Below are 14,990 nucleotides of genomic sequence, written 5' to 3'. Positions count from 1 at the left end.
CTTCATATCACTATCTAACTGTTCATTCAACTGGGAGGCCACACTTAGGTTGGTGATAGAATTTAGTTTCAGAACACCTTCTTTATGCCTAAACATATTTTCATGAAGACGAAATTTTTCCAAAGCCTTTTTCCAGTTAGAAAACCCTACGGAGGCAAACTCATTTTTTTTTTTTTTTAAGAAAATTGTAATAGATGTTAAGCATCTGCCTCTTTGCCGGTTTTGCAAAAAACTTTTTCGGTAGATGCTTCATATTGTAGCCATGTGTAACTGATCAACCAAGGCTTCTGAAATGATCTTCCCTTACCGGATTACCGGATTGTCCAGGTTTCGGCTGTGAACGGTTCTCGCCTAAAGACGACGAAGCGATTGGCGACACAGTAGTTGTTGGAGGTTTACTTGCAGTATCATCAACTTCCAAACACGCCTTTTTGGTAACAAATTTATCCATTGCAAACTTAATTCACAATACACTAAGAGACTAAAGCAAACGAATAAAATATAGTTATATAAAATAGTCCACTAGACATTCAAGTCGGAACACTAAACACGTCTGCAGCATGCACTGAACGAAACTATGTACACTGAATGACTGCCACAGCAGGGTGGGCTGTATATAGCCGCGGCGTCGTAATGTCTCGGAGCATTAAGGCGACGCGAGGCGAAGGGTTCCAGGCGCTTCTGCTCCAGTCCTTTCGATGTCGCCGTGGCCGCAGCGCTGGCCCGCCGGCGCCAGACTTTACCCGAAGGTTCACGCACCGGGACAAATTCTAAAAGTGCCCGCACCACTTGTTTTCAGTTAACCTGCTTACTACTGTAATAATTATTTGTTTTAACTCATTACTGAATGTATTTTAAAAGGTAACTATTGTCAAACAAGGAAAATAAAAAAAAATCCAACATAATTTTTGATTTTACAAAGCATAATATAACTAGTAATTTTCTTAAATTACTGGTACGAGGAGGGGGGGGCTCCAACCCCCCAAACGAATTTTTGAGGGGGCTCGGGCCCCCTCAGGTCCCATGGAGTCGGCGCCTGTGTCTTTGCTGAATTCTCGTTCTGATAGCTTTGTATATGGCTAACATTCTGGCACAACCGTCATAACCCTGCCCACAGCATTTAGTTAAAAAGTCCCTTTTCATCTATTGCACTTAGTATTTCCATTTCTGTTCCTAATGGACGTTGATCTTTTATTTCACGAAAACTTAAAAAGCTTTCATTTATCTTCACGTCACAAGGCTTTCTACTGTAACGTATCTAAATATTGAGTTAACTGATCTCTTTTTGTAATGTCCTATGTTGCACTTGTAATAACACAAAATAATAAAACAGTGTTATTGTCATTAATAACTTCTTTTCCAGCTTCACGGGACAGGACATTTTGAATTGAAGGGCTAAGGTATTTTTGCGCATAGACCTGTTTTGGTTTATTTAGTAGATCGTGTAATATCGGACTGTACTTTCCAAGAAGTTTGATGGTTGCTAAAAAGTTTTCACTGTTTGATTTTCCTATTTTCTCCCTATGTCCCCGAAAATCTGTATTGTTGGATTCGAGTGTTATCGCCATACTCACAATAACTCAAGCTCCTATCTTCACACGTTCCCACTTTTCCTTAGGTATGAATGCACACCGGCATCAACTGTGTTTTTCTTACACCACGAACTGAATACAACGCATGCCGTAAAACGTGCATGTAGCGTCGTGTCACACTATACGTTTTGTTAGCCACCTCCAATCTCGAAAGTTACCGCCAATCTCGGACCACTTCCCTCCAAGCTGAAGGATTTTGTCGAACGAAGAACTTCTTATTTTCATCATTTACATCCAACAGATAATCTGCGTGATCATTTGAATAGTCTCCGATATTAACAGGCCTAATTACATTTATGGCGATTTTGCTACCACCTTCTTTTTCTCCTTGATAATTGCTGTTATAACTTTTCTCTTCAAAATAGCACTCACTTGTGGCACTGTAAACGTCTGTAACCATTGTGCTAAACTGAGTAGACTGCTCGTTATTGCTCCATTACTTCTTACTGCATAATTGGCATTGTTGCCGAATAAAGATATGAGAAAAGTTAAATGTTCAGAAAAATGTGCGTTATACAGTCTAAGGTACACTAAACGTCAAGAATGGATAATTTTCTACCTAAATGTGATATTTTGGTATACATTTCCATTGTTGTCATTGTTTTGTAATGAGTAACCTGCGCCGTACTTTTGAGAGGTCCGAGGAACATGATGCAGAGATGGAAAGGACAATCATTGTTTACATATTCTGTACTAACTTCAGTTGAGCATTAAATGATTCTACGAAACTGCGTTGATCTTAACATTCCTATGCGTTTGATTTCACTGTTTATAGTGTAGGCTACGTATTTCTGTGTTTATATTTGTGTATATTTTGATTTTTAATTTCAATTTTTAATAAAACAACAATAATCCGTAACCTTCTGCGGACCGTCAAAGCACCAGGCCGGCCCGCATTGCAGGCCCTGACGTTACACTACCTGCACGTTCGTTTCTGAGGCTATTCAGTCTGAAATGAATACCGGGGACAACCCTGGAACCAAAGCGACTCACTATCACGTATCTGCCCACACAAAGGCCTCTGTGACAGGCCCTGACCCGCAAGGACTGTGCGCTGTTGTGTTTGGATTGTAAGAGTGAGTTACTGTAACGAGTATTCGCAAAATATGTAATCGTAACATTAATCGATTCTTTCTGTATTAAATTATTTGTCATTTTTCAACTTTTAATCTACTAACAAAATGCCGGTTAAATCCGTATCAAGTATTGTATACTTTAAACAACTCACATGCGCAGTGGTTGCAAGACGCAACACTACAAATTAAAATGGAAAAATCTTCATAAATCAGATAATTTTAATTTATTGGAGAAAGAAGTATACAAAAATTTATCTGTGAAGAAAACTACGAAATAATTCACTTTAGGTAACGCATATTAATCGGGACACATTAAAGTTCAGTACAAAACACTTTCCATCTTCGGTCATTTGCACATATGAATTTGTTCGCAATTTTGGTAATATCAACATCTTTAGTAATTTCTCTGTGAACATGCAAAACTGCCAAATCTTTCAATCATTTTTGTGTCACTGTTGACCGCAAAAACTTTTTCAGTTGTCTAAGTCCTAAAAACGAGCGCTCAGGGGTACAAGAAGCAACAGATATAGTTAAAACCATCCAAACAAACTTCAAAAATTCTGTGAGCATTTCACGCATGGGACCACTGATTTCCCTACTTCAAATATTTGTAATGTCTGACGAGTTGGCCACTTCCTCTTTCTTCGTTCTGAACACATCTAGAAACATGTCCCTATGCATGTCTTCATCAAAGTCTGCCCCGTAGAGCCGCAGGATTCGATCAATGCCAATTTGACCGATAGCAAAACTTCAAGTTGAGAAATAAGTTTCGGTACCTCTGAGTCATATCTACGATTTAGCGAAACCACAGCCACATAAATTATTTCAAAAAATATTTCCTCTGGTCTTTGATACGTATGAGGATCACCACCTTCGTCGTGGAGTTTTGGTGTCTTCCATATTCTAGGGGAAACTGGTCCATCAACGTAAAGTTCCTCCGCTTTCCTAATTGTTTCATTCCACAACTCAAAAAGTATATCCATTTGTGGAGCTAATCTTGCACACAAAGTTTCCACCAATGTTTTGATTTCTCAGTATGACAATGATTTCTTCTGAAAAGAAGAATGAAGTTGCCCAATCCTGCTGAAAGCTGAAATTAACATCAGAGAAATAAGAAATGTGAATGAGACAGGCTTGTAAAATATCCACTAGCTTTCCCTCCGATTTCACTTTTTTCTTCTGGTCTAAGAGAGGTTGGGAACCACTGCTCTAACTATTCACTCATCAGGTAGAAAAATATGTTTTATCATCTGTTACGTCCTGCATCACAGAGCTAGAATATTAAACTCATTTTTGAGTCACGTGGATTGCTAAGAGCATGCTGTACCTCTGCCAAAGGATGCTTCCTCACTTTCGAACTCTCTCAAAGTAACGAAATGCTTCGCTACACACGTTGTCTCTTAAGGTAACAGCACAGAGAAGATGTAAATATCGGGTTTGTACTACGTATCACTTTATAAACTCGATAATACAATTGATTTTTTAAGATGATTATCTCGCCCTGTGTACACTACTTAAACCAACTTAAACAAACGTATGCTAAGGACAATACGCACACCCATGTCAGAGGGAGGACTCGAACGTCCGGCGGGAGATGCCGCGCGATTCGTGACATGGCGCCTCTAACCACGTGGCCACTCCGCTCGGCACGAAATTCATAACCATGCGGAGTATACATGGAGTGTACAAAGAAATTCAGAAGCATAATACCTACAATTCATCGATATGGAATACCCCCTCCTGTACATGACCTGATCTCCTTTATCGTATCCCTGTATCTGGACACTAGAAATACGATAGTATAATGGTGTCAGAGTTTTCGTTGACAGCACAGTTATTTCTCCTTCTTATTTTTGAACACACAACGGAATAAAACTATGAACTTTAAAAACTTCGCTAACGTCACATGGTAGGGAACTCAATATGATTCTACCACATCTCTCTCTTCCGATATATCGGGAAATAAATACCATCTGCGTGTTGGCAACAACCATATGTGGTGATCCCATTAAATATATATGTATTTGTCCACTAGAGCAGGCGAACAATAATCGAATTCGCTTCCACAGACCTGTGTAAAGTTTTGTCGCCTGTACTGGATGAAGATTATATCGACTATCGAATGTACAAAATCCTATGACCAATACATTGTCTTTTCAGATCTATAGTGTTACGCTTTGTTTTAGAAATGCTGTCTGCGATTTGGAATCAAGTATTTCCATTCAAACGTGCTCTTGCATCGGATCCTATGGAGACACCTTTTAGTGATTACAGCCAATGGTGAATCACACTCGTGGCACCTTTTTCGAACATATCTGCTAAGGGCCCCCAATACAGCAAAACTCCAGTGTAGATTTTTAGACAGTCCCTCTGCATCTTGTAACTGTTCATCACTCTCTGTCCCGACCTAGTGAGTAGAAGTTGGAGAACACTGTATCTGCCACCTTCTGCATCCCGTGGAGGAACAGGGTGAGCAGAGTTAATGCGACAGGACTTTGGGTTTTGACCACTCGGTGGAAATGGGAACATGTTGTTGTAGCTCCGCTAACACTGTACAAGGTGTAAGGCCAGCGCCAATTGAAGTTTTGTGCTGCAGCATGAGGTAGTGGGAAATACAGTACCCGCAGTTACAGGAACTGAAAGAAGGATGAGATACTGCAGTCCGAAGAAGATCTGCATCCTTCAGGGTGTGCATTCGTATCTGTTACCCAAACAGTCTCTCTATCCTTGTTATTTTGTACCATCCAACAAAAAGCTACAAACTATAAAAATCCCCACTAACGTCACGTGATAGAGGACTTGATAAGATTTTACTGTGTCTCTCTATTCCAATATATCAAAAACAAATACTGTCTGCATGTTGATACTGACCATATATGGTGATCCTGTTAAATATACAGGTACTAGTTCACTGGAGCAAGTGGTCAGTGTACTGTAAGAGGATCATATCCCACAGACTATCAGTCGCAAAAGAGGGTCCCTGTCTTCTTGTTGTTTGATATATAGTTTTTTCTGCTGTAACACATCAAAGCAGTGTGTGACTGCAGCTTTGTACACTGCCATACATTTTGTTTTTCCACCATGACTTAGAGGTCTGTGTCGATGCATTGGATCTCACAGAAAACTGGACATTGCACAGTGTAAATTATGCTGCTCTCACAACACACAGGATGATTGAAACAAAAGACAGAGGTGGTGTTTCTTATTGATAAAAATGCAGAAGACATCACAACATATGGAAACTGGAAGAGTTTCGCGGCAGTGTGGTGTGTCTACAAACAGCTGCCCGAAGGTGATTGATAACCTCTACATTTATTCTCATCTACCACAATGAAGGGGTAGCAGATATCTCGGTGTTCTGTTTCGACTGATTCCTCATACTGGAGTCATGCATGCGATCACTGTTTCAGTGCTGTCCATCCCTGGAAGTTGTTGCTCCCATCAAGACTCTCTCTCCATCTCAAACAAGTGATGTCAGTCAACATGTGATATCAACATGTGATAATCAACAGTGTACCAGTGGATGGATGGATGGAAAAGACACCATCGATGTACTGAAATAAGCACCACAATTGATATTGTGATTAATTTTAGCAGTTATACCAGTTTTTCCATAATTCAACACCGACCAGTGACACGGCAGCATGCTTCCCAGTTTCTGTATCTTCGCCAAACCACCCCTCCACTACTTTGCGAGTACTATGTACTAGATTGTGAATGTCCACCGGGAGCCGAACCGCACAGTAACCCTGGGTTCGGTGTGGGGCGGCAGAAAGGTGAAGTGGACTGCGGTAGTCGTCGTGGGGTTGTGGACCACTGCGGCTGCGGCGGGGACGGAGCCTCTCCGTCGTTTCTAGGTCCCCGGTTAACATAGAATACAATACAATACAGGGAAGCATATTGTAAATACTGTTTGTTAGGTTTTAAACTACCTAAACGGCCCTCCACAGCGTCAAACACGCGATCCATTCTGTAGTTATGTACCGCAGTTCCCCAACTGGTAATATAACGCTCTTTAACTAAGGACACTTCATAAAAATCTATAAGGTGGTTGGCGATAACTTTAGTGGTCGCACCTGGGCTTGTGATCCGGCATATACAAATTTATTACACTACATTTTGTTTTGATCCACGTTAAACATTCTATTCCAGCCGTCTTATCGCTGTCAACGAAATATGACTGTTACCCTGGATCCTGGTGCTTCCATATCAAATTTTCTCGTGTTCCTCTTGCTAACACATACTCGTCCCCATGTACAAGAATTGTCCTGCACCAAGCAGAAGACATGCAAATACTCCCTCAATTTATTCACATTTCGGAGTATTTTTTCAGTCAGTGTACATGTATTTTCCGTCAATTTTCGTAATTTTATCGAATTTATGTCCCTTCTGACCATACGATCATGAATCACTTCTCGGTATGTATTCTACACTACTGGCCATTAAAACTGCTACACCACAAAGATGACGTGCTACAGACGCGAAAGTTAACCGACAGGAAGAAGATGCTACGATATGCAAATGATTAGCTTTTCAGGGCATTCACACAAGGTTGGCGCCGGTGGCGACACCTACAACGTGCTGACATGAGGAAAGTTTCCAACCGATTTCTCATACACAAACAACAGTTGACAGGCGTTGCCTGGTGAAACGTTGTTGTGATGCCTCGTGTAACGAGGAGAAATACGTACCATCACGTTTCCGACTTTGATGAAGGACGGATGGTAGCCTGTCGCGATTGCGGTTTATCGTATCGCGACATTGCTGACATTGCTGCTCGCGTTGGTCGAGATCCAATGACTGTTAGCAGAATATGGAATCGGTGGGTTCAGGAGGGTAATACGGAACGCCGTGCTGGATCCCAACGGCCTCGTATCCCTAGCAGTCGAGATGACAGGCATCTTATCCGCATGGCTGTAACGGATCGTGCAGCCACGTCTCGATCCCTGAGTCAACAGATGGGGACGTTTGCAAGACAACATCCATCTGCACGGACAGTTCGACGACGTTTGCAGCAGCACGGACTATCAGCTCGGAGACCACGGCTGCGGTTACCCTTGACGCTGCATCACAGGCAGGAGCGCCTGCGACGGTGTACTCAACGACGAACCTGGGTGCAAGAATGGCAAAATGTTATTTTTTCGGATGAATCCAGGTTCTGTTTACAGCATCATGATGGTCGCATCAGTGTTTGGCGACATCGCGGTGAACGCGCATTGGAAGCGTGTATTCGTCATCGCCATACTGGCGTATCACCCACTTTGAGCAGTGGACGTTACATTTCAGATGTGTTGTGACCCATGGCTCCACCCTTCATTCCATCCCTGCGAAACCCTACATTTCAGCAAGATAATGCACGACCGCATGTTGCAGGTCCTGTACGGCCTTTCTGGATACAGAAAATGTTCGACTGCTGCCCTGGCCAGCACATTCTCCAGATCTCTCACCAACTGAAAACGTCTGGTCAATGGTGGCCGAGCAACTGGCTCGTCACAATACGCCAGTCACTACTCTTGATGAACCGTGGTATTGTGTTGAAGGTGCATGGGCAGCTGTACCTATACACGCCATCCAAGCTCTGTTTGACTCAATGGGTCTACTGCCTCTTGGTATTTCTCCTTCCACATGTGCTGTCTTTTCATCTTCGTGCCTTTATGTCTTCGTCTTCATCTGCTATGTTGTTTCCCCGTTCATCGTTTTCGTTTCCAACCTTGGCAACACACACCGCCTGTAGGCTCATCTCAATTTAGTAATTGGCAACCAATGCTTTACAATCGGAATAAATTCATGAGATGTTCAGTTGACTCTTTTATTAGAACATGTTATGCGTTTCGGGATTACACCCATTTTCAGACATCTGTTACAAAAATATACAAAACATAAGTGGACAGCACACTCAACATATCTCAACATCACAGAAAATGAGATTAGGTCTTATGAGTTACATACCACAAACTTCGACTCCTTCCTAACCAACCAGGCATACAGCCTTGACAACTCAAGGAAAGTGTCCAATAACATATGACTATAACTGCGACACAAGCAGTCTTGAAGCAGAGCGTATACTGACGCTAAACAAGTCAACTAGCAGCGAAGCGTCCTCGGTAGGGGGTGCTGCATTGTCATGTGCTCCATGCGCTCACATGTAATTTAATAATAATATACTCAGCATATACCATCTAACAGGGTGAATTTACGACTAATAACCGGAATGGTACTTCTGTACACGTTAACACAAAACGACTTTTAAAAAAATAATTTTTTTAGTGTAGAAGGAGACGGGGGACTCCCCACTGTATAATATGTTATTCTGTAGTTTCTCAGTGTCACTCCGTAGGTCAACAAGTCGCCAGTCCATAGACAACGGAAAGCCGCGCTGATATAAAGCATCATCCGACCACCGAATACTTCGTATTTCACGTTCTTTTTAGCCCAAAATATCACAATATACTCTAACATCTCGTGAATAACGTCGAAATACGCGCAGAAACTATTTTGTCTGATAACTGGTGTTACTGATAATAAACTACATTAAAATGGGTATGGGACAAAAATGATCCCCATAGTACTACTGGTATAACAGGTAATTTTTTCACACTTCTAGGTGAGCTAGGGGAATGAACTTTTGGTGAGTTGTACAACCCCATAAGTGATGAAAAGTCACAGGAGCGTTTGGTCCTGCGATGATTATCGAGGGGGCTACGGCCCTCGAAGAACCGTCATGGGTCAAGAATGACCCACACGGTACTTCTAGTGTTAAGTCAGACGATGCAGAGGGAGTTTTGCTATGTAGGCAGCAAAATACCTGATGGTGGCAGAGGTGGAACGGATATAAACTGTAGACTGACAAAAGCAAGAACAGCTTTTCTCAGAATATAAACATGCCGACATCAAAGATAAATTTTAATGTTATGAAGTCTTTGCTGAAATTTGTCTGCCTTCCTGCTATTACTTAATGGTGTAGTTTATTATCAGTACGCATAAACATTATCCCTAGTTAAGCGTTACTCACGATCAGAGTCAAAGGAAAGGTAAAAAACACTCGCTGGGGTGTCATTCAGTTTTCTACTTTTTCTTAGATAGCTGCCTACACCACGTGTCTTAAAGCTCGAGAGAACGGTGTCTCACACCTGGACTGGAACAGCTTCACTGCCTGTCAGGGATAGTAAATAATAAGGTTGAGCAGTAAGCGCTCTACTCTGCCATTGGATGACGTTGTGACGACTGTGTGGAAGCAGGTGCTCACAAGCAGATGACACGGGATGCCCGTTTACGTCAAGATTTTGGCGAAAGATTTTCTTTATACCAGAATTTAGGAGTCTGAACTGCTGTTCTGCGGTTCTAGGCGCTTCAGTTTGGAACCGCGTGACCGCTACGGTCGCAGGTTCGAATCCTGCCTCGGGCATGGATGTGTGTGATGTCCTTAGGTTAGTTAGGTTTAAGTAGTTCTAAGTTCTAGGGGACTGATGACCACAGAAGTTAAGTCCCATAGTGCTCAGAGCCATATGAACCATTTTTTGCTGTTCTGCTGTTAAAATGTTACAGTTAAAACTGATGAGTTATATTCTATCGTAGCTGTGCCTTACTCATCGGTAACATCAGGTCACAGCCACACTGACACACACTTGAAAAGCGAAACGTTTACTCAAATAAGTCGAAAACTATTAATTTGATCGCACTGAAGTAACTTTAAATAAGAGCATAATTGCTGTAAATTACGATTATATTAATAAAAAACAAGTTTACTTACCAATTCTGATCTGCAGTGAAGCTGCCAAGCAGTGCTGTAAGCATACAACATATTTATAATTATAGTCTGAAGTTATTTGTTCTTGTGTTTTATTTCCTTTATTGCAATAAGTAAGAAAACACGCAGAGCATTTTAGTCACCTGCTGCATTTTAGAGTCTTTCACAAATATTTGGTACTTACCTTATTTTTCTATAAAAGTCAAACATACTATTAATCCTCAACCTTTTTATAAAGAAAAAGTTTATAACATTGCTTTACTTACTTGTTTTAACGAGGATTGGTGCAAGATTGTGGAATTTCTGCTGTAAAATATAAAATAAAAAAAGTTTACTTCTGAAAATTTATGTTTGACAGTGTCCTATTCATTTTAGAGACGTCTTTTCAGCATGAAGACACTCAAAACCACCCAAATAAGAATAGAACGGTGGTTTTCTACTGTGGGTACCGAGCGAGGTGGCGCATTGGTTAGACACTGGACTCGCATTCGGGAGGACGACGGTTCAATCCCGCGTCCGGCCATCCTGATTTAGGTTTTCCGTGATTTCCCTAAATCACTCCAGGCAAATGCCGGGATGGTTCCTCTGAAAGGGCACGGCCGACTTCCTTCCCCATCCTTCCCTAATCCGATGAGACCGATGACCACGCTGTCTGGTCTCCTTCCCCAAAACAACCAACCATCTACTGTGGGTCAAAAATGACCACCAGCGGTACGGCGAAGTCCGGTACTTCTAGTGTTAATTCGACTGCAGTTTATTACCCTTCTACTTAAAAGAACTTCTACACACAAAAAGAACTAGAAGTGTCATCTAAAATAATATTCACTGCACGGTCTCTCAGGGAGCTTTCCCAAAACTGCAAACAGCGTCTGCTGAACAAGCTTTTCAGTTTGCAGTAGTCTTCAGACCGATAAAAAATCGTAATAAGAGCAACATCTTCACCGCCTTGGTTGTGGGCAAGGTTGACAAAGTGCACTGAAGATGGTACAATTTCCTCCTAGCTTACTAAACAATTGCTATTGAGGTTATTGTTAGTACGAAAAATAATACAAAATTGTTAAGGCTTTCGTGGCCAGTTGTTGACAAACTGCGTATTTGCTTCTGTCTCGGGTTCTTCGGCCGACGTTCGTCTGATGATTTTACTGACGTTTCGCCAGCACGAGTGGCTCGCATTGTCAAAGCTTCACCCTCCATAACCGGGTATGGAGGGTGAAGCTAGTGGGTCAGAAGTAGAATCAGAGGACGAGCAACTTCAATACGTAGAACCAAATGTAGTAACTCTAAATCATACGGGACAGTTTCCAACAGAAAGAATGTGTAAGTGCGTCCGCAATGTGAACGGAAGTCGGTGAGACGCCACGTGAAAGGCGCGAACGGCAAAATTTACATCAAATAGAGACAGGTAACGATGACGACGAGTCAGATAGTGTGTTCGCAATATTGAAGCAACTCACTATGGTCGTAAAGCAGAGAAATGCAGGGTTAGCAGAGTTAAAACTTGAAACAAATGCTGGGTTAGCAGATTTAAATTTGAAACAAATGCAAGGCTAGCAGATTTAAAAACAGAGACAATGCTGGCTTAAATAGTCTCAAATTTGAAACCTATGCTTGATCCGAAAAAGTTCGCGAAGATCAGCAAAAACTACGAACGGAAGTTAATGAACTGTTTACTAAAATCCGGAGAGAGGCGAGACACTCACGCGAGCTTATACAAGCGTTAATGGCTGACCAGAAAAAGATGCGTTCTGACGTTGACAAGGTGCAGGATGCAGTGTCTAATGCTAATCAAAGAGTTGATAATTTAGCACGTAAGACGTCTGGTAAGGCGCAACAAATCGTGTAAGAGCCCAGTGTCAGAAAACGTGTCACGCGAGCCGCATTAAAAAGATTCGATACACACATTGAAAGCATCGTCTCGAAAAATCTGAAACTGTATGAACAGCTTCCTACAGAACTGAAACAGTGTGTCGAGAACCCTACAGAAAGCAGTAGTGAGGCAATGGAATCGGTAGTATCATCCGACATAGTGATGGGCAGAAACCCGGAAGTAAACAAGTCAGTTGTGCAATCTTCCGTAGCAGTAGCGGAAACACAAAAAAAGCCATGAGATTCCAGTCGTATATCCACAGGAGGTTGCGTCGATAATTACGGAAACGAAACAGAAGCAAATGGGAAGAGAACAGTTAACACAGGTGAGCGAAGCAGGTTATGTGCGGTCACAACAGAGAATGGAGCGAGAAACGGTAAACGCACGCATTCGAACAGAGCGGCAGCCGACCCTCCGAACGTACGTCAGTGACGCGAGAACAGAGCAAGTTGCGACTACACATGTAAATACGATGCTAGATGGGACGTAAATCTGTCATCTCAGGACCCAAATATGGTAGAACGAATACAAGAAAACATGACACAGTTGAAGGAATCAGATAATGTTGTGAAAACACAAACGCCGTATGGTGGAATAGAAAAATTCGACAATGATCACTTTTTGACAGTCAGAAAATTCCAACGTTACAAAGAAAGTGGGAACGGCTTACAGCCGCGCACGTTTATAAAACAATTCCAGATCGGTTTAACAGAGCATTGGCCACTTAAACATAAACTTGACTTCATTTGTGGGCATATGGACGGCGCAATAGCGGAAACTATGCAAAGAGTAACTGCAAACTGTCAATCCTGTGAGCAATTTAAATCCGCATTCTTGGAGCGATACTTATCCACGGAAACCCAAAATAGAATAAAGCATGAGTTGTTACAGAAGGAGTTATTCGAAAATTCAGGAGAAAAGACACCAGTTAGATTTTTCGAAGAAATGACAAAAAAAATCAGTGTTTAGATAATCCGTACAGTGATGGGGAACTGATACGTATGTGCATAATAAAGTTAACATTACGTTATCAGCAGTCATTGGTTGGTAGGGCAGGAGGTGATATACAAGCATTTAAAGGGATGTTAAGATAACTTGAATTCATTTTCAATGAAGATGACGCGAAGAAACAACGTACAGTGAGACGAAACAATGGTAGGGGGGATAATAGCAACCGATTAGGCTTTAATAATAATTACAATGGCAATAATAACGTAGGAAAAGGTAATCGCTCTGGAAAAAATGGTAATCGCCCATGGGATAACAATAATGACTATGGTTTTGGAAACTCACAGAGGTCGAATAATAATTATAGTTTAGGTGGGCCGCGGAATGACAATAGTGGATTTGGTTCTAGAAACTACGGTGGTAACTATGATCCGAGATATAATCACCGTGCAAACGAGGCAGAAAGGTTTAGAGGTTTTCAACAACAAAATCCAAGTTACTCAGGTGGAAATGGAATGGCCAGAACGCAGAAAGGTTGGGAAAATCCAGCTTTAGCAGGACAAAACACGCGAAATCAACCGGTGCAGGAAATCGAACTGAGGCCACCAAACCCGGGTAAAAGACAGAATTGACGAGATGAACGGTACTAAGACCAGTCACAAGTGATTCAGTCTCAAAATTAACTATATGATTAAACATGTAAATAGACTTAGTTTTGATCAGCAAGATTCTGAAGTAGGTTTAGGGGGTAATCGGATACAAGCACCAGCATGCTGGGATGCGGTTGACTGGGAATCGACCGAGTTATTAACGGTGAATATAGACAGCAGTACAAAAACTGATGATGACCAAATTATACAAGATGTAGCTCATTTATACGATACGGAGAGAGAAATAGTATGCCAAGAGGATAAAGCACCATTTATAACACCAGTAGTGATACCTAAGGCAGATGACATATATAGGACAGGAAAATCATTGGGTTTGCACCATGTGAGTCATTTGAAATTGCATAAAGGATAAACAAAAGAAAAAAAAGAGTAACTCCACACGAGAATTTAGTTGTATTAAATGTCCAGAAATCAAAGAGCATGAAAGATAAAAAAATGCACATAGATAAAACTTTTAACTTGTACTTATCTCAGTTAAACAAATAAAACAAATTTCGTAGGAAGGTAAAAGGATATTATGAAGAAAAGACAGGAAAGTAACAACTAAAGTAACTCTTCTGCAAGCGAAATGTGTTCTGGGGAAAGAGTAGAAAGCAAGGAGGAATATAGAGATCAGCATGTGGATAGGTCACGAAACAGTAGTAGATTCTCTCTTAAAGACGTAGTGTAAAGGAGAAGGAAGCTGATTTTTGTGGACAAAAGGAAGTAAAGAAGTAGGAATGAAATAAAGAATCAGGTAAGAAGGAGATAGCCATTTCTAATTTGTTCTGTCGAGGATGGTGGACAAATGATTGAGGAGATATTTTAGGGGAGTATGTGAAACATATATGATTTGTGGTGGTGGTGGTGGTGGTGGTTAGTGTTTAACGTCCCGTCGACAACGAGGTCATTAGAGACGGAGCGCAAGCTCGGGTTAGGGAAGGATTGGGAAGGAAATCGGCCGTGCCCTTTCAAAGGAACCATCCCGGCGTTTGCCTGAAACGATTTAGGGAAATCACGGAAAACCTAAATCAGGATGGCTGGAGACGAGATTGAACCGTCGTCCTCCCGAATGCGAGTCCAGTGTGCTAACCACTGCGCCAACTCGCT

This window comes from Schistocerca piceifrons, chromosome X (genome assembly GCF_021461385.2).
Source record: "Schistocerca piceifrons isolate TAMUIC-IGC-003096 chromosome X, iqSchPice1.1, whole genome shotgun sequence".
NCBI classification, from domain to species: Eukaryota; Metazoa; Arthropoda; class Insecta; order Orthoptera; family Acrididae; genus Schistocerca; species Schistocerca piceifrons.
This window is presented reverse-complemented; position numbering follows the sequence as displayed.